Source organism: Dipodomys merriami, unplaced genomic scaffold (assembly GCF_024711535.1).
Source record: "Dipodomys merriami isolate MVZ:Mamm:240054 unplaced genomic scaffold, mDipMer1.0.p SCAF_44, whole genome shotgun sequence".
Classification (NCBI taxonomy): Eukaryota; Metazoa; Chordata; class Mammalia; order Rodentia; family Heteromyidae; genus Dipodomys; species Dipodomys merriami.
Window position 1 is genome coordinate 12,030,667 of NW_027206002.1, and position 20,107 is coordinate 12,050,773.

A 20,107-nucleotide genomic window follows, 5' to 3' on the forward strand; every position below is an offset into this window, starting at 1 on the left:
TGTAAATGCACAGAAGGTGGCTGAGAGTCTCTCCAGTATCCAACTGGGAGAGACAGACAGGCAGACAGATGGACAGACAGACAGAGGAGAAAGGTGTTGCCATTGAGAAAAGGCATGACCAGCTATGACTTGAAGGTCATCGGGAAAGTCAACACAAATGCTGCAGGTGGCCCAGAGCTGGAGAGGAGAGAAGACAATGGGAGAGAGGAGACACAGCTCTGGGGTCTTTGGAATGAGGGGGGACAATGACGGCTTTGGTCTTGGATTGGATATACGGCCAGCGAGAGAGCCCAGGCTCTTTGGTCAAGTTGATCTCAGTGAGATGAGTTGGCTGTTGATTCTGCAACCCAAGCGTGTGGCTGAGTGTGTCACACCTCCGTGAGCTGACACCCGTGAGTTTCGAGGGGCGTCGAGAAAGTGCAGTTTTATTGATCATAAAAGCTCCAGGATGGAGAGGGTTTGCAGAAGTCCCTGACTCGCAATGATGATGGCTTGTGACTTCAGGGTATGTGCTGTGTAATTTATGAAGCTCGTGATTGCCAAAGCCCATTCTTAGGAGAAATTGGGATGCCGAGGTTTTATTAGTAGGATGTGTGACTTTTCCTCCTAGCTTTTTTTTTCCTGAGGTTTTCTAAAATTAAAATTAGAGAGAGAGAGAGAAAAAACACCAAATGTCCCTTGGTTGGTGAGATTTGCTATTGGAAAGCTAGAGAGATGTTTGTACGTGCATAATTGCTTCTTATACTTTTCCACCTCTGGCCCCCAGAGCTGTTTCACGGATTTTAGTGTTTTCGTTTGAACAGACACTGCTGTCATTTCAATGAAAGTAAATGCCACCATTTACAAGTCCAGCATGAGTCCCCTTCCTCGGGGACCCAAACGGTCAGAGGAGAGGCAGGCCTTTGGCTCTCGCCAAGCAGAAGCTCAAATGCTAGCTCTTGCAAATAGAAAATCAACACGAACAAAATGGCATCTAGTCTATAAACAATGCCATGGGAAGTTTTGGGGGGGATGCTTAGTGTGGGGTACCCAGGTTGTCTGTGGCTTGGTTTTGTGAGGTCACTTTCTTGAGGTCATTCAAACAATCAAACAAACCGTTCACATCTGGTTTCTGGATTCGCTGCACGGTGCCTTGTGCTGGTAGAGGAGGGGTTCATTCTTTACATGTGATCCTAAAAGGGGTGCTTGTGGCTATGTGTTCCGCCCCATGGCCTGCCACGTTCCCTTCCTTAATTCAGGGGATTTACTGCAATAAGAGCAGGCAAAGCAAGCATGAAGGAGCTGTGTGTGTGTTGTGTTGTTGGGTCAAGAGGCTAAGAATCTCGGTGACTTTGGATGAGGCTCTCCTACACTCTGACACCATGAGGTGTGTCTGTGCACATGTTTTGCCAGTAGAATGGCCAAACAAAGGGGGGGAGCCCACATTCCTGCAGTTAGGGAGGGGGGAGAGAAGCAGAAGGTTCATGCCTTCCTGCTGCATGTGGCTCTTGGTCCACGGACACACCACAGACAGACACCTGAGGGACGGTTCCGTGCCTGGGTGGGGAACGGCGGCTGCTTCGGTTATTCCGACCTGTGCGTGTTGCCCGTGCGGTCCCGACCTCTGTGCGTGTCCCGCGACCGTGGCATCTCGATTCCCAGCGCCCCTCGGGAGCCCAGCTGATGACCTGAGTGTATACCGAGAGCCAGAACCGTTTTCCTTCCCTCCTCTTGCGCTGGGCCCTTCTATTTTTCCTCTTTAATTGGTTGGGGAGAGAAAGGGGTTCTTGCGATGTTAATAAGGAAAGTGAATCTTTACCCAAGGTAAAAGCAGCCGGGCGGCGGCTGGATGTGCTGATTAACTGACGGTCACCAGATGCACGCGGGGTCACTGTCCAAGAGGGACCATGGTCTGGAACGATCCAGAGCCAGTGGGGAAGAAGAGGATGATGATTAAAATTAACCAGTGTCTGGCTGGGGGCCCCCCCGCCTCTGTGTCTCCTTCCAAGTTACGGAAACTTTTCTTTTTCCTTCTTTTTTTCTTCTGCTTGGCACTACTGTCCTTGAACCTCTGAGCTTCGGTGAATGGGGGGGGGAACCTGGGGGACCTGAGGGCCTCTTCACCGAGCCTCATTAATTAGCCTGCCCCTCCTGTGGGGGGGCTCTTCTAAAAAGTATCTTCACAGTTACTTTTGGGGTTTTTTTATTTATTATATTCATGTATTAGCCTTTCACCGTTAGAGATTATAGACAGATGTCCGCAGAGAGATATTCTCTCTCTTCCCTCCATCACTTGAACAAACTATGAGCCAGGTGGTGTAGACCAGAAATTTCCTCCCCTGGAGGGCCTGGAAATTCTCTTCCGGGCTGGACGGAGTAGTCCGTTCAAGGCTCACGAACCACACTTAGAACAAAGACTGATGAGGTAGAAGTTGTAAGGCACTGTGAAGAAGAAGAAGAATTAATAATAGGAATAAGAAGGGACAAGTCTCGCTTGTAATGAGACTCCTGTCTTCGGAAGTGTTCGCTCGCTGTCCCAAAGGAGAGGAACTCTGGGAAGGTGGAGGATGGGCTGCCCCAGGATGACGTCCGAGGCGTGGGTAGTGTGGGAGCACACAGTGATAAGGCCGGCGTGGAATACAGAGAAGCCCCGTGTGGACTTGTTCTGAGAACACGTCACTGGGCCGTTCCACCATTGCGGACTTCGCTGGCCTCGTGAATCGATGCAGCAAGAGTACGGGTGACGCGCTGCCCGCAGACACGGCAGGCTGTGGCCGCCGGCTCTCTGGGAGCGGGAACAGATGCTGTGATAGCAGTGTGAGGTGTAGCATAGGACCGGGAGACACCGCTAGTCCAGCCACCCATTTCCACGATCCAGCGTGACATAATGTACACGCCACAGGTGTTGCTCGTTAGACAACCTGTGTGCTGACACACCACAGTCAAGTGACGGCGTCTCTGTGCTGGTGGAATGGCCGGTGATGCAGATTTCCCAACTCTGAGACAGTCTTGTGGGATTGCCATAATCTGTGGTCTCTTGTGCTTCGTGCCTTGAGAAAGAAGACTTCGCCGAAGCAAAGAACTGAAAGAAAAATTTTTTTTTTAATTCTGAAGAAAGGCTTGAAATTATTAGAACCTGAGGAAAAGGGAGAGTTAGACTAAGAACCAGGCACCAGTGACTCACGTCTATAATCCTAATCACTCAGGAGGCTGAGATCTGAGGATGGCGGTTCAAAGCCATCCAGGGCAGAACAGATCCAAGAGGCTCTTATCTCCAATTAGCCCGTGAGAAGCCAGAAGTGCAGCTCAAGAGGTAGAGTGCCGGAGGACAAGGCCCAGCGCTCAACCCCCAGTGTGCTCACGCACATACACACACACACACACACACACACACACACACATACACACACATACAGATCACGTAGGATAAGGAAGATCCCAGACTTAAAGGGATACATACATCAGAATACAATCTACTGTACAGAACAGATGGCACGCACAAGCTCTTACCCAGAGCCAGGCCCCTCCCAAGCCCTCCAGGCTCAGAACTCCCCGTGTACCACTTCAAAGGCTTTCAAGATGTCCCACCACTCTGTGTCTGACTCCAGGTGGTGTCCTGAACAATAGCTTGATGGTGCAGTAGGTTGTCTGTGTTCAGGGCTGAAGTGTGCCTCCAGCCCCCCAAAACTCAGACCCCAGAGTCTCTGTCTAGGGTGCCCTAGGCCAGCACGACGTATTTTTCCCTGCTATGCAAATATCCTTTAGTGAATAGTTTTGCAGAGCTCTTAAAAATACATATTTTTTTTTTGGGGGGGGGAATGTAACTAGGCCGTCAAACTCACAATTACGTAGGTGTTCTTGCTTGGAGGGGGGAAGGTAGGTAGCATTATTAGGCCTGAGTAAATTTAAAGAAAGGTATTAAGTAAATAACAGCGCCGATGCGGCAACTATCACAAACGCACTATGTGGCTGCGTGCAGGACGCCCGGATGAGAGGCTCTCGGAGCGCCGTCCACGCGACGGGGCCTTTCTCTCTTCTGCAGGGCAGGTGCGTGTGTAAGCGTGACCCGGGTCGTGACATACTTGGTACTGTGCCAAGCAGGAAGCTAGCACGTGGTTGCCTCATCTGGTACCTGTGCAGAAGGGCAGGAGAGGACCCCCAAATCTAAAGCATTTCCCCACCTTCCACGTGTCAAGAGGTTTCAGGCATGTCACGGGTCACTATCACCCACCATCCATTTCCAGCACCTGTGCTGCTGTCACAGTGCTCTGGAGAGAAAGAGAGACTCGGTGCCCTCCCCTGAGACTGAGTCTGCTTATGTCACCGTGGAGAGTGACGTGACTGGGACCTACTTGTGAAATCACGCAGCCCCTTAAGACACGCTCTGGGGGACTGAGAGGCCTAGGAGAATTCGCTGTTAAATTATGTGTCTTTTATTTCTTATAATACGTGCATTTTTCAAAAGGGAGGAACACTAGAGCTTCTTTGTCATGTTCTCTGGAAATCCTGGTGTTGCTGGATAGAAGAGCGCTTCCGCTCTTTCCCACTGTTTTGTTGTTTGTTTTTTTTTTCAAATGAGAGGCCAGAGATGTTCTTGAGAAGTACGGAGGGTTGTCCCGTCCCGCTGGGGAGGTGTGGGGGCCGCGGGGGGCGCGGCTTGGAGGTGAGCAATCACCCCGGCTTACGCACGCACCGCCCAGCATCCCACCCAGCAGAAAGAAGGGGAGAGGGGCAGAAAGGGAAGGGAACAGACTGGGATGGGAGGGAAGGGAAGGGAAAGGAGGAAGGAAGGAAGCAGAGCAAAAGAAAGGAGAGGAGGGAGAAAAGGGAGGACAGGGAAGAAAAAGGCAGAGGAGAGGAAAAGAAGAATAGGAGGGAAGAGGGAACAGATGGAAGGGAGGAAAAAGGAGAAAGAATCCATCGCGTCTTAAAGACTGCTCCCTAACCAGCGTTTCTGAGGGCGCCGTGTCCTGGTCCCTCTGAGTTGCGTCCTCCCACTCCTCCTCGCCCTGGGCTATGAGCTTTGCTGAGCCTTGGCTGTGGATGTCCCGGAGTAGCTCCACAGACCCAGCCTGACTGGGGAGCAGCTGTACAGTGCCCGCCCGCCCTCCCTCCTTCCCCCCTCCCTCCCTCCCAGCCTGCCAGCCATCAACCCTCATCTATCCTACAAGCTTTTTTTAGGATCGCTCCTTTTGAGCGCATATTAATCTCATAAAGTAAGGAAGAGGGGGCTAGGGGGATATGATAAAGGAACCCGTGCAGAGTACCCGTACACAGCGATTGAATTATCACAATGAAACCCATTGTCCTATTAATGTATGCTAATAAAGAAAAAGAAATTTTAAAAAAATCTCAGCACCGGGGGGGAAAAAATAATAATAATGGGTCTCATTGTGATCTTAAAAGCCTTGCCTCTCTTACCTCTGGGAAGTAAAGTACAGCCAGGAGCTGTGACTTCCGCCTGTAATCCCAGCTACCTGGCAGAGTGCGAGACAGGTCAGACTGAGCGTGGAAGCCGCCTTACCCGGAAAGGTTGATAAAGTTTCATCTCAACCAAGAGCCGGGCACAGTGGCACTTGGCTGTCATACCAGCCATGGAAGAAGCAGAGAGCGGTCCAGACACAGGCCTGTTTCCACCTCAATAATAAACCACATCTACGGGTCATTCCAACCAGGCCTGCGGGGGCAACCGCGTCCGCCCCGGAGCTGTTCCATTTTGTGTGTTGAGGAACGTACCGAATAGCAGCTTAGGAAGAAGAAACAACGATAACTTTTGTTTAAAAGTATTTCATCATAAACAGTCTCCAGATGATTAGAGCGGATTAAATTACAAGGGAAGATGCCTTCCGTTAATCTTTCTCCTAATTAAAACTATATCCTTAGTTTTTAAATAAAGTGGGGATTTTCGTCGTGAGCGGGGAGGGCGGAGGGCCCCCTGTGTGATACCGAGAAGTATGGGCAGAGGAGTGAACGGCTCCGGGCCGGTGTCTCCCTGATGGTGGAGGTCCTGGAGGACGGACATCCAGCCCTGTCACCCCCCAGCCCCCCTCTGCTGCTGCCACAGGGCACCCCCCACCTCCGCTGAGGTCTGTGATACATGTTGAGCCTCAGCACACTGCAGATACGGCTGACGGCGGATATGTTTCTCTTCCTCAGAGGACATCACTCTGGCAGGGATTTATAGGCCGATCTCAGCGAGCTATGGCCATCTTGTAGCAGGAACAATTCAAGCCACACACGGCCCCACGTTAGCTTCTCCGGGGGCCCTTCCGGCCCCAACGGAACACACACAGTCCCAACCCTACACGTCTGTCGCGGTAAGGAGCATTTCTGTCACCTCTCCTAATTCCTGGCTCTTCCCAAAAGCAGTGCTCACCACCCCACACACACACACACACACACGTACACACTGTCACTTCAGGCATTTCTAGAAAATTCCAAGGCTCTTGGAGGCTCTTCCTCCCCCACGAACCATTCATGACACCCAGCACCAAGTAGTTCAAGCCCCAGAGAAAGCAAGGGCTAAAGTGCCATTTGAGAGACAGAGCCCCATGGAATTGTTGGACAGGAGAGAATTTAAAGAACTCAGAGGCTCCTGGACCATGCTTTCCAGGGCCAGCAGCAGCAGCAGCAGCAAATCCATAGTCAAATTATGAATGAACTTGGCGAGGGAAGTTGACACAGAAAGGTTACTCCTTTCGGGCTGCGCAGGAAGCGATGTGCTCTGAGAAGTGTGCATTGCATCTCTGTATTCCTCAAATAACGTTTTAACTTCCAAAAGGACCCCCAGGCGGCCCTGCATGTGTGTGTGTGTGTGTCCAGAAATAATGTCCCAGGGGTTGGAGAGCTCCTTGTAAGAGTACAAAATAACCACCTCACTGGTACGCAGGACATGTCTCCACCTCACTGTATCCCAATACGTCAGTGGGCGATCGATGGTTGGACGCTCCTAAAGGCTAAGCAGATGCTCTCTCCAAGGGCGAGGAACTCCAGGCAGCGACGGGAGCCTTGCACGGGGGCGTCACCAGCAAGCAAGGACACCATTTGTCTATAAAGCGCAGGTACCACTGATGGCTGCGTTCAGCCCTGGAGAGCAACACCAGATCAGAGCTATCGGAGGTGGCTGTGGTGAGAAGCTAGCTTTCCCTCCCCAACCCCCTCGCCCCGTGAGTCCACGGGGTCCAGGCAAGTTCCCAACCCGCTCTGCACTGAACTGTGACTGCGAACTGGGGTGTGGCAAAGGAGATGATGTTACCATCTCAGACAGAGGTAAAAGAATGGCAGCTTGAAATGCACAACGTACATGAAGACCCGCTGGCCACATGCCGTCACTTCCCCAGCCACCGGCCCTGGTGCTCAGCCCAGAGGATGCAACCTCTTCCCCGTGGCTGGCTACGGACCCTCTTTATTGGTACCTTATCATCGCCATTCTTGGTGTGTTCAGAGGTGGTGGGGGGGATGGGGGGAGATGTGTGAGGAAATGTGGAGCGAGAATGTTCCGTGCATGAGCGTCTGCAGTCGGGCAGGTCGGCCTGCGGATCCAGCCCCCATCGCTTTTGCACCTCGGGGTGGCCGGTGATAAGTGTGTCAGTCTGATGGAGAAGCTTCTGGGTCTGCCGTCTCCACGTCGTACGGTTGTAAAAGCCCTCCTTCGGTGTGAGACGCTGAAGGCGGCGCTTGATACTCTAGGATGAATGTCACCTTACTAATCATTCGTTAGCATCTGGCTTCACACCTTTGCTGCAGTTCCCCGGGTGCCTTCGTGGAAGGAACAGTTCAGAATCCAGTAGGTGGGGTTGGGAAGGTGGTTCAGTGGTAGAGCGCTTGCCTTGCACGTAGGAGGCCCTGGGTTTGATTCCTTAGTACCACATAAGCAGAAAAAGCTGGAAGTGGCGCTGTGGCTCAAGTGGTAGAGCGCTAGCCTTGAGCTGAAGAGCTGAGGGACAGCGCCCAGGCCCAGAGTTCAGGCCCCACGACCAACCAAAAAAGCTTTTAAAAAAAGAACCCAGTAGGTAAAAAGAAAATGGGAGGAAGAAAAGGAAGGAGGGAGGGAGGAAGAGAGGGCAGAAGGAAGGACAGAAACATGCACAGATCAGGGCCTGATGTTCTAGAAAAAGCCTGCAGAGCTATCCCTCCTGGGCTTACCCTCCACCTGTTCCGGTATCCAGAAGTTGCTCCATTGGGATGGACAACCTGACTTCCAGTCATCTAAGAAGGGGTAGCGCAGGAAGGGAAGTAAAAGAAGGGCTAGATAGCAAGCAGCTGGCTCACCCCTCATCATCAGCATTAAGAACCTGAGAGCCGTAAGCTCCTTATGGATAAGAACCATCTACACACCATCCACGTGATAGCTGCGGTCTACACCTCCCGTGCACATTCCCTCTCTGCAGTGACACAGCCCCTACTCACAGAGCACTTATTGAGTGCCTACTGTGTGCTGGTGCCACACCAGGTGTGGGTATCTCTGGGGTAGCAGGGCAAAGGAAGGGAAGGTTCACTGCCAGGTGGATGGCAGTGTGTGGTATCTTTGCATCCTGTCTGTCTTTCTCCCCTGGGCCAGTCTCGGTTATATTCTGCACCAGACACACCCTTGGTATCACACCTGTGGTTCTGGGAATCCCATTGGCCTTGTCCTTCAACCTTGGCCCAAGGTCATAACTTCCCAATGAGAGGGGGCAGCCTTGGATTTCCAGCAGATGTCTGGGCATTCACCTGTGATACGGCGTCACTGCACACAATTCAGGGAGCCGGGTATCAAACTGTGCAGGTGTTACTTGTAAGTGTTCATATTTCCGGCAATGGAGGAAATGGCGGTTAAATCCAGTAAAAATGGCAGCTCCTGCCTCTCTTTCTCTCTTTTAATCCTCCGTTAAATAACACTCGTTAATTAAATCTCATCTCCTCTTAGCTCCGCCTGCATGTTTATGATGCAAATCTCCGTGTGCTCGCCCTCTAATTTCGTTGTGTTATTGCTCCGACATCTTCAAGCGGAGACACTGCGAGTTTGAGGTGAACGAGCGACACGGGACAGGGAGGGAAGGACAGGAGCTAAACCCTCTTCCCTCTTTCCCTCTGGCAGTCAGGTGGTGGTTGGGCCTGTTCTTCTGGAAGGGAATTGGCCAGAGTTGGTGAAGGGGGACATGCTCAATTCAAGATCTCTGTTGACTTGGGGGCGAAAAGGAGGTGGGCAGAGCCTGGGGAACGAGGTTTGAACTCAAACAGCCCTGTGAAGAGCCAGGCCTCGGCAGGGCACGTGAGTGTCTGTTAGACTGGAGTGTGGGAGAGGCGGGAGTGGGCATGGTCGGGCCGTGAGCGGCCATCCATGGAGGACAGATGTGACCCAGCCGCCGCTGAGCGCGGCCGTGGAGAGTTACAAGGCTAGGACTTCCAAAAAGCATGCCTGTTTTTTTTCCTATGGAGGCCAGAAATTGGGACTCTTGTGAAGTAAGCTTTACGCTCCCAATGGTCAAATACTGGCCAGTATGAAAGCTTGCATGCAAATGCCATCCTGACCATTCAAACAATGAAGTCCAGGGGACCCCCCCCTCCCCGCAGCGTGTCCACCAGCATCTGCCTGCAGGCCGGGGCCCCGTGTGGAACTAGCAGGCATCTCTGCCTGGGTGGAGACCAGAACACATTGACCCGTGTAAGATGCCCTGACTCTCCTTAATGACCGGCTTAGGCGGAGGGAAAGCCCGGCGCCGCGGTCCAGTGGGGGGATATTTGCGCTTACATGGTGGATTTTCTCCGAGGAGCTCAACAGCCTTTGTGTTGTCTCAGTCACCTTGAGCAGTGGCCAGCGAGGGTGATCCCCGGGTCCAAACGCACAGCGACACAACTGGCAATGAATGTGGCCCCTTCCCCGCCTAGCCGACGGACAGGCAAGCCCTGCGTCGCCACAAACAAACCGAGCCGGCGACTGCTCCCTGTTCTGTGTGTGAGTGTGTACACGTCTGTGTGTATGTGTGTGTGTGTGTGCGTGTGTGCGCGCCCACCTGACCTCTGGATAGGCCCTGCATGGCACGCTATGCCCTTCACCACACCAGTCCCTGCGTTGGTCACGGGTCGAATGCCATCCTCCGAATAGGCTCGTCTTACTCCATGTGCAAGTCCCCGGACTTCCAGTTGGGTAGCTGCGTGCGGGATTCGGGATACCTGCGGTCTTGCCCACGGTGCCCTATGAGTTCTTGCTGCCCCTGGGGGAGTGAGGGGAGGGGTGCGCACCATTGTCCCTTTCTCTCCCTGGGACTGGATTACAGCTGTAGAATTCTCTGTCTTACAGAGGTGCCACGCATGCTCTCTACAGCTCCGGAGGGAAAAATGGGGCTAAGATCCCACGGGCCCAGAAGGACCCGGACACGAATCTTCTCGAGTTGCCGTGGCTAGTGCATCCGTTGGGCAGCCCTCCTCTCCCTGCCGTGACTAGGGTAGGGGTTTGGCTGCCCAGCATGCCCATCCTCCTGCTTTGAGGGGGGGGTTGGAGAGGGGCGACACACTCTCTGTCTGTCCCTCTCTACTCAAGGGGACTCCTTGGGCTTTGCAGGCGTGACCCCGAGAGAAGACTCGAGTTCAGCAGTGTAAACGTGTTGACATTTTCCCAGGACAGCACAGCACAAGTATCCCCCTGCCACTCCCAGCCCCAGTCCCAGCCCCGGCCCCCACCCCCCACCCCCACCTCCTAGCTTGCTTTGCTCTTCCTCCTCCACGGTCTCCGATCAGGCTGCTGGGTCCTGGGAAGCGTTCCCAGCATGGGCCGGGCCCGCGGTCATCTCGGCCTCTGCATGCAGGCATGTGAGCGCACCCTTCCCGGGGAGGCCAGGCACGGGTTCGGGAGTCGTCTGGCTGTTCCGAACGCACGGGTCGGGAGGTGACTAGGCTGAAGGAGCCACGAGGCGGTGGACACACAGCCACCAGCCTCCATCTGATCCCGCCATCCGGGACGCCCGGCTCCTGGGCAAGGGGCAACCGTCTTTCCCCTAAGGATGCAAATTCTAACGGTCCCGCAGAGGATGATGGGAAAGTCCTCACCCAGCTAGCTGGGACTGGGACCGGACTGAGCTTCCCAAACCCCGGCACCAGGCATTTAGCTCTTCCCGCGTAGATCAAACTCCACGGTGAATGTTTTAAAAGTCTGGAGATGAACAGAAGCCTGTGTGCAGCAAGCACCTGCTGTGTGTTGCCCGTAGAACGGGGGGAGAAAAGCCGCACAGACGGGGCATCCGCACCCTATCTTGTCAGGTTAGACCCCGGTTGCACGGTTTGCAGACAGCTGGAGCGGGAACTCCCCGTGGAAGTCTGCCGGACTCTGCCTGCCGTCGGGGGCAGCCAGAGCCCTCAGCCAGTGCTGGCCCTTCGGGAACCCCACGTTCCCATGGTGCACCCCCTCGGGTCTCAGGAGACGCAGAGCTGAAACTCCAGACCAGCCATGTACCTAGCCGGGCCATCCGGTCCCTTCCCGCAGTGTCCCGCTGACCTCCACGCTCCCAGAATGGCTCTTCACATTCCAGTCTCTCTCCTATCACCAACGAAGTTATGCAAAGTGACACAACTTGAACGTATTTCCCAAGCAGTAAAGCAAGCAATTGCAGTGTTATAAAAATCATGTCTTTTAGGACACGTTAAAAATATTACTGGACCTGGTGAGCAAGGCACACCGCATCACAGCAAGACTGAGCAGAAGGAAGGAAGGAAATAGAGCCCCCCAAGAACAGTTAAGGCTGTGATCTAAGGATTGGGGTTCAAAGCCAGCCCCAGGGCAGGAAAATCTGTAAGACTCTTATCACCAATTAACCACACACACACACACACATACACACTCTCCTGCCAAAGAACTCAGGATGCAGCAAGTGTCCATTGATCCCTGGGCTGACTGCTCTCTCCTCTCCACCCACCTGCAGAACCACGCCGGGCCAGGCAAGCAGGTGGATGGACAGACAGACAGATGAGACAGACATCTTCATAAATACCAGGCTAATTCTTAGCGTCCCTTTCTTGGTTGTAAAATACAGTTCTGGGTTCTGAGCAAGCCTAGAAAGATGACTGGCTGGACCAGCCGAGAGTGTCCTTTTGAGTTGGGGGACGTTCAGACGGGAGGCCTAGTCATGCATGACAGGGCGTGGGGAAGGGGCAGTATCACCCCAGGACAATGGTCCTAGAAGAGGTGCAAAACACATAAGACACATCCATGTAACGCGTACACGGCTATGCACATAGGTACGATACAGTCAACCTACCAGTGGGTTTGAACATTTCACAATGGGGAGGAAGGTTCTAAGGGAAACAAAAACAATCCTGGGAGAGAGAATAAAAAAATGTGGAGTGGCACTAAGCTACTGGAGAGATGCTAGACCTGCTGACTTGTAGAAGACCAAGCGTCCCAGCCTCATCAGAGATGACACACTGGGCCAGCCCTCTGTCTCTGTCCCCACTCCGCTCACTGCCTGGCTGTACACCTGATCCGTTTGGGCCGAAAGAACCAGACAGGCAGGACAGGGGGCCTGGACTTGGCCCTCAGTCTTCTTCCCTGTTCCTGAGTTCCTCCCCAGACCCTTAGCAAGCCTGGCGCCGCTCCCCGAGCCACACCCGCAGCAGTGAGTGGTCCCCACCGAGAGGAAGCTGGCCGGGAGAGAGTGGATGGCTTCAGACCCGCAAGGCGGAGGGTGGGCCACAAGTTTGGGCAGACCGAGCAGAGCCCCGGGGACCCTGGCACTGTTGCCAGTGCCCGCTCTGTCCCTCTCCTGAGGCCAGCCATGAAATCAGACAGCCGGACCCCGGGAAGCTACCCTCTCCTGTTGGGAAAGTCACCATCGCCTGCCAGAGTGCGGCTTGCGTGGTGGAGATTTCTCACCCCCACCCCATCGCTAAAGCACGCCTCCCGGGCCGCAGTCCCCACCAGGTCATCCCGCTCTCTGGGCCGACTCCCGGCCCGCCCGCCTGCATCTCCATTGACTTTCTCTCGGAGTTCACATTTCCACCAACTTTTCATTAAATTAATTATTCAAAACAATTCAGAGTGAGCGTTCTCACAGCAACTGTAACTCTGCCATGACTAGATTAAGGCGTAAATTGAACAGCATGTTTTGCAATAAAGTTAATTTTATATTCACCAGAGAGCTGAGTTATAGTGGCTGTGGGAGCCATCACTTGGAGTCTCTTGACTTTGGTGCATTTAAATTCTCCACCACGGCATTGCACACCGTAGCATATTTTTGCACGGACGTGTCATTTGCTCCACACTAGGGCCTGCTTCCCTGAACTTTGAAATCCTTTCAGAAACTAGCATCGCGACCGTCCGGCCTCACCCCTTACTTAGCCCGTTCCTGCAACACAGAGGGACGGCCAAGAAGCCGAAACAACCCCCATCTCGTCTTGGAATTGCCTCTTTTTTGGGGGGGAGGTGGCTTTGTACGGAAAGCCCCTCAATGTCGCCGGCAGCGAGCAATGTCACTGCCTTCGTGAGCAGTCAGAGTCCTCGTGCAAGGTATTTTTGGATCTGAGCCATTTTATTCAGGACACCCGGGGTGACCTCTACGAGCTCCGAGCCCTCGTGCGCACCATCCATCACGCAGACACGCACGGCCATACATCACCACTCTTACTGGAGCTCCGGAAAGAGCTAAGACACACTTCCCAGCGCCACATAAAACCCCGGCGTCTTTAAATCAAGACGGATTGCAGGGCCTTTCTAACCGGGAGGTTGGGCAGAACTGGAAGAGGATGTGGGCTGCCAGGCCTGGTGGTGACAGAAAGCAGGACGGGCACCAAGGCAAAGGCAGAGGGCTGGGTGCAAGGAAGCGCGGAGCGAGGTGGACGCTGGGGCGTGGTTAGAGATGCGGAGCGCTCGTGGACAAGGGGTATTGGTCCTTATTGGAAAAAAAAAATCAGTCACGCTTTGTGCCTCCTGGGCACGGCTGTGCTACAATTTGGGAGTGTGTGTGTGTGTGTGTGTGTGTGTGTGTGTGTGTGTGTGTGTGTGTGTGTGTGTGTTCGAGCATGTGTCTGTGTGTGTAGAAATTAGATAGTTAAAAAAATAACAAATAAGAACTCAACCTCACGACCCACCTCTGTCTCCCTCCGTACCACATTCGTAATTCACTGCACAGCCACAGGAAGGCAGACGGCTGAGGGCATGGACTCGATGATCCGCCCAGACCCAGACAAAGCCACGGGGCTTCTGGGGGCTGCCACCCCAGGCTCCTCCTGCCTCTTGTCACGCTCTGATGCTTGCGTCCCGTCTTCTCCTCTGCCCGGGGGCGTGGGGCGACGACTTTCCGGTGGGCGCTGCGGTCTGCTTCTTACCCGCCAGGAAGATCCAGCCCCCCTTCCACCCGTCCGCTTGCCGCCCCCCATGCTGCCTGCCTGTGGGCAGCTGCTTTTCCTGCTGGGGACATTCTCGAGCTTTCCGGGCTGCAGGCAGGGGGGACCCGCAGGATGCGTTCCCTTCTCCCCGCTGCTCCATCAAGGTCAGAGTAGAGCTGCTGAGAATCTCTGCTGAGGGTGTTCATAGAATCATCCAACAAAGTCCTTGGGTGAACGTAGGGACTACAACCAGGCTGAGACTCGGGGCTCAGAGCACCCCAAGACAAAGGGCCTCGCCCTGCACCCCAGCTGTGTGTAGGACGCCCCCAAGGAAAAAGAAGCCGGGGGGAGTCTCACTCCATGCTGGAGAATACACTCAGCACGATCGAAGCTCTGGCTGGGTTGATGCCCCAAAGGGGAGGGGGGGAGAGGCAGAGGCTGGGGGAGAAAGAGAAGAAGAAAGATGCAGGTTCCAGGTGTTGAGATGCAGCCTTGTGAGGGAAAGGTTTCCTGAGGGAGGCATGCCCCCAAGTATGTGCAGCCTGGCTTGGGAAGCATCGCTTTTAAACCACGGATGAGTTGGAATCAATGTAGGTACCTCATGGAGGAGGTGGTGCTGTGAAGTTGGGGTCTTCCTGAGCTGGGAGTCAGGAAAGATATCCCTTATGGGTTCCTGGGCATTGCTGAGAGAGAGAGAGAGATTAACAGAGAGCCCAAAGCGTAGCAGGCTGGTGTGGCAAGGTCAGGGAACAGAAATGTCAGGAGAGAGAGAGCTGAACAGGACTGGATAGAACTTGGGGACTCGGCGACCCCCTGGGGGACACGGGTCCTCACAGACCTTGCGGGATGAGAGGTGCGGACCCGTGGGTGTGGGGACGCAGCCCGGGACCCTGCATTTCTCACAGGCTCCAGGACCCTGCAGGTGCTGCAGACAAAAATCTCAAGGGGGAAAATCCAAGAGACCCGTCTGCAGGGCCTACACACAGGTGGGCATTGCTCTTCCAGCACGGTGGCCCTGAGTCCGGCCTCCACGAGTAGCCCCCCCGGGGTGCGCCTTTGATGGGGGAAGTGGAGCAGATGGCTGGTGTTCCAGGAAGAGAAGCCACGGCGGCGCCCGGAGGGGCAGCCACATGCCGGCTTTGAATTCACCGAGGCAGGGACGCGAGGTCTTTCCCTCCCCGTTCCTGCGTGGAACTTCCCGCCTCCGGTTTGAGAAAATAAGAGCCTGAAATACTTCTTTAGAAGTCCGTGCATCTTCTCCTGCTGAGCCTGCGGCAGACGGAGACGATCTCGCAGAATCCAGATGTGCATGCGTGCCGCCCACAGCTGGGCCTGAATTCGTCTCGCCTGGCGGAGGCTCTGCTGGGGAGGGGCGGGCGGCGGGGCCCCACCCCCTGCGCCCTCCTCCCCACCCCCATCCCGGTGTCCTTGGACCTCCTGGGCCTCCTTCCCACAGGTGCTGTGGACACCAAAGAGACTTCCTTGTGCCTCCCCGGGCCAAGCAAGTGCAGCTGTGGGAGCCCCGGTCCCGGCAGTGTGTCCTTGCGGACGCGTGCCTAGACGTGGCGTTTTCCTTTCAAGCCAGGGTGACAGTCCGGTTGCTCTGCCGGGGCCAGTGGCTTCCTGGACTGCCAGCCTGGTCGATTTAGTGACAGGTTTCCTCCCCCTCCCTCCCCCCAGAGAGTCTGGAAGCATCCGATGAATCGTCTAAACATCCACACTGCTGTTTCGTTAGAGAGCGGACCGTTATTAAGCCTCCCCTCGGTGCACCTACCTGTAAGTCCCGCGCCGCGCAGCCCGCCCCCCCCAGATCCGCCACGTGCCCGCCGTCATGGGGGAGGGGAAGGGATGGGTTCCCCGCCCCCCCCGCCCCCTCCCCAATCCACAGCCAGGGAGCCTGGCATCTCTAATCCCAGCTCTTAGGAGGCTGAGGAAGAGAGATCCAGGGTGAGAGGCCAGCTTAGGCGCCTTCCAGTGGCTCTGTCTCAGGAAAAGCAAACCGTCACAGATGAGCGCGACTCTCCCCCAGAAGGGGGCTCCACCGGTCTCCGCGTCTCCCGTCCCGGGGGTCCCCGTTGTTTCTGTGGGCCTCCTTCACACCCAGCCAAACCCGTGGCGTGGCCCGATGATGATGATGTTGTTGTTGTTATTGTTGTTTTCACCTGGCAGCTCTCGGGGGAATGGGGAGGGGGGGGCTAAAATGTAACCAAGTAGCACCTGTGAAACAATAACCGCTTTTTAAAATTATTTTTTATCGTTATTAGAAAGATGATGTACAGAGGGGTTACGGTTACCTAAGTCAGGTAAAGAGTACCTTTCGTTTTGGACAATGCCGTCCCCCTCCCCTCCCCTCCCCCTCCCCCCCCTCTCCTCCCAGTTCCCCCCTCCCTCCCCCGCCCACAAGTTGTAGAGCTCATTTTCCACATAGTGTGCAGTGAGTACCCCTGCTCCATCGGTTCACCTCCTGCCCCTCCATTTCTGTGCCCCCCCAACCTCCCCCTAAGACAGATAAATGGATTTACGAGACAAAAATCAAAAACAACAACAAAGGGGGGAAAAATACTCGTTTCCGTGCCCTTGTGTTCCTCCCCCAGGAGGAGCCTCCGGGGTCTCTGTGTGCAAGCCTGGAGTCCTGTGTCACTCACTGATCCTGTCCTGGTGTAGTTTAGCTCCAGCTTCTGCCTAGGAGAGAAAACATGCTCCGAAACTCCCACCTTTTTAAGTATGGTCGTCTTCCCGGTCCGGGAGTGAAGAGAAGAGAATTGTCTTGTCCTTTTGGGCCACGTCCCAGAGAGAGACAGAGAGAGAGCTGCTCATTAATGATAACTGGTCAACTTCCACCAGCACCATCAGCACCAGCATCGCCCTCTCCGCTGAGCGGCGGCCATGCGCTGCTGCGCTCTGTTGACTGGGTGTGTGTGGTGTGCCCGCCGTCTCTGCCGACCTTGACCTTGAGAATATCTTAATGAGCCAAAGGGACAAAAATCTTGACCTGCCTTGAGGTGGGAGTCCCATTGGCAGAGATGGCTCCTGAGAGTCATTGGTAAACTGCACAGGGGGCGGCGAACAGACAGACTCAGAGAGGTAAATGGGCCAGCCCAGACCCACACAGCCACGCGAGAGGTCCCCAGCCCAGAACGCTCTGCCTCCAAGATGGGCTGCTTTCACCCTGCTTGGGGCTGGAGGTTCCAGGGGGAGCTTTCCACCAGCCTTTCTTTCCACCAGCGTTTCCCAGTGGCCTCTCCCATCGAGAGACTGGAGTGCCACAGCTCTATCTCCCAGCCCGACCTGAGGCCTCAGCTCCCAACAGTGAACCTGTGGGTGCACCCAAGCCGTACCCCCGCTGCAGCAGACCCCTCAGGAAGAGATAGCCGAGCTGAGAGGGGCTGGGGGGGGAGGGAGGCTTCATGGAAGGCTTCCGTCTGGGGCAGTGGGTCTGATAAGAAATCACAGCCTGCGGGAGGAGGGGGTGTTCGCCTGGGCGGGGCTTGGGGGCGTAGTTCGGCATCGGCTGGGTGTGTGTGGCAAGATGACAAAGCCAGGCCGACGTACCGCCGGCGCCGCTGGACTCGATTGGTGAGATCAAGTGGGGTGATGGTGGGAAGAATGATGTTAAGACTCCGCCCGGACCACAGAGAGCCTTACTGTGTGTTTTCCATTCAGCCAGACACCTCTGTGCGTGCCCAAGACCAGCCAGGGAAGTCATAAAATCCAAAGTGTTCCCCAGTAGCCAGCTCTTTCCAGAGGCCCACACAAGGAACCACAGGGCTGGGCCTTCCATACATTGTCACAACCCGGAGAGGCAGCCTGAAATTCGGAAAACTCCATGCAGCGGGTCTCCTGGCTGTCTGACTCGGGGAGCGCCAAAGCGCCCCACCCCGCCCGGGGTTTCAGTATCCCCTCTGGAGGAAAGCCGCCACCTGATACTCATTTGCCCTCCAGACTAATTACTTCCCACGTTTTGTTTTTCCTGAAGCAGACGCTGGCTTTGCACTTTACAAACACAAAGAATCACCTTCTCTGAAGGCCGCCAGCAGAAATGAACTTGGGGGGGGGGTGCTAGGGTAGGGTTGCCTAGCAACGCCACGCGCCCACCGGTGATGCTTTCTTCCTCTTCAAGCTGAAAGCAAAGTCCTGTCCATTAATTCCCAGCTGCCCCGAAACTTCTCTGAGATCGGCTAGCTTCCCACTGTTCTGTTTTCGTCCTCGTGTGATGTGAAGGAGACTCGCCCCGGCGGTCTGTTTATCTCCCTTCCGTTGGCTGGAGGAAAAGGGGAGGGGGAGAGGGAGAAAGGAGAAAGGAAGGAGGGGAGGAAGGCCTCCTTGAGTCTAGGAACGTGCATCTCGTATTCAGGTGTGTATCTCGGGCTGACATGCAGATTTGAATTTGCTGCGGTGGATGTGGGTCTCTACACAGTGAAGAATCTGGAGAGACGTGATTTTAGCCAGACCTGGGATCTGAAAGGCACTAACTAGCAAGGCACCAGAGCAGAGACCACGGTGGTGGCCCTGTCCCTACCCACTGCCGTCCTGTCCCACAAATTCCACTGGTGGAAATGGTGAAGCAGGGTCGCCGGAGCCGTCTCCTATCTCTTGAGACCACGTCCGACGTTCCTTGGGCTTTTCCAGCCATGTTCTCCTTGTGGAAATGTCCGTGGCCTGTCTCTGAAGTAGGGGGGTAGGGGGGGGACCTTTTCCCAAGAGCCATCTTGAAAGACACTGGTCTGTCCAGGCAGGGCCCCCATCTCCTCCCAGAGGAAGAGTCTGGACAGGGGGATCTGGGTGGGCTGTGGGGGCCAATGTGTGTGTGTGTGCGCGCGCGCAAGAGCTTTGTGCTGGACAGAATGCAGGTCTGGGCCACAAAAGAAAACAGGTTCCCACTATCAGTGCCTCAGTTTCCCCTCTAAACATCTCAGGGTCTTACACACACACGCATGTGTACACACACACATGCATCCTCGTACAACAAAATCCAAACACAAGTCTTCAAGGAGTAAATGTCAGCTCCAGGCCCTCAGGCCCTCCCCCTCCTGAGGAGCCCCGCAGCTCCTCCCCCCGCGGTCCCAGATGAGCTCGGTGGAGGGAAGATGGACGGAGGCCGCTCTTGGTGAAGGCCTCTGCCTGCCAGGGAGAGGCTCGGAGAGCTGCGGGGTTCTAGATTCGTGGAAGATCCGTAACAGTTGCCCGGGGTCAGGGGTCATGGCACCCCCCACCCCCCGCTGCCACCGCCCTGCCCGTGGGTGGTTTTAGACAGCTCTAGACTCGGAGCTGGTGGCAGAGGGAGAGTCGGGATCAGAGGCTGGTCGAGGTAGCTGCTTGCTCACTCGGGACCCGTAAAGCCCTAGCCGCTGGAGTGTACTTAAGTGCAGGGGGAGGAAAGGCGTACGTCATGTGACTCCTCGTTTACCAGACATCCTTACCTTGTACGTGTAAAACAGGCGAACTTTCTGGCACGTAGATTTTCACCTCGGTAAAGCTGCTAGCTGAACAGAAAAATAGATAAGCCCCTAGGAGTGCTTCATGCCAGCAAGTGTGTTTTACGAGTGTGCCTGTGTCTCCGCGGTCCTACCCTTCCCGCTCTACCCCATAGAGGGCAACAGAGACCCAGCTAGCCGGATGTCTTCCATCTCCCTCTCTCTTCTCTCCTCACTCAGACTCTGAAGGACCAGGCTCGGGCCAAGGGAAGTAGGGACGGCAGATTTCACACACACTAAAGGGGAGGGAGGGGACGGAATGAAAGAAAAGAACACCACAAGATAAGAATTACCCGTCCACACATGGTCTTTCCCCCCTTTCTCCACCCTACCCCCCCCCCGCCCCGTCTATCATA

General features: G+C 55.0%; 1 protein-coding gene across 10 annotated transcripts in view; it reads left to right on the plus strand.

The window, feature by feature from the left end:
• The window catches only part of Tenm2 (teneurin transmembrane protein 2), an 856,557-nt gene that overhangs the window by 782,170 nt on the left and 54,280 nt on the right, over nucleotides 1-20,107 (plus strand). The window lies entirely within an intron of this gene.